This window comes from Penaeus monodon, chromosome 25 (assembly GCF_015228065.2).
Source record: "Penaeus monodon isolate SGIC_2016 chromosome 25, NSTDA_Pmon_1, whole genome shotgun sequence".
Taxonomy (NCBI): domain Eukaryota; kingdom Metazoa; phylum Arthropoda; class Malacostraca; order Decapoda; family Penaeidae; genus Penaeus; species Penaeus monodon.
In genome coordinates, this window is record NC_051410.1 from 34805603 (window position 1) to 34805925 (window position 323).

The window sequence follows — 323 nt, forward strand, 5'->3', positions numbered from 1 at the left end:
GTACTTGATGAGATCATACAATTTTAAAATATCTAGAGGTATAATTGTAAAACTTCAAAAACCTATATTCATAGCACCGTTATGGTATTTGCGCAAGTATAAATTTTTAACAAGAAAAAATTCCTGTCCATTATGCATATTTACTAATTAATTTACCCAAGTAATTCGATAACACTTAAAAAAGATACAACTATACATGAAGATACACCATGCCTTCAAATCTCATTCCTACAGCTAAAATGACCAGCAAAGAAAGCGAAACTCGAAAAAAAAACATTTTAACCCATTAAACCCCAAACAACCCATTCACACGTACCTTAATC

The 323-nt window shown here is 30.3% G+C and overlaps 1 protein-coding gene across 1 annotated transcript in view; it reads right to left on the reverse strand.

Annotated features, from left to right (window-relative positions):
• Positions 1 to 323, reverse strand: part of LOC119589183 (aminopeptidase N-like) — a gene marked incomplete at its 3' end in the record, with an annotated part of 23511 nt that overhangs the window by 10135 nt on the left and 13053 nt on the right.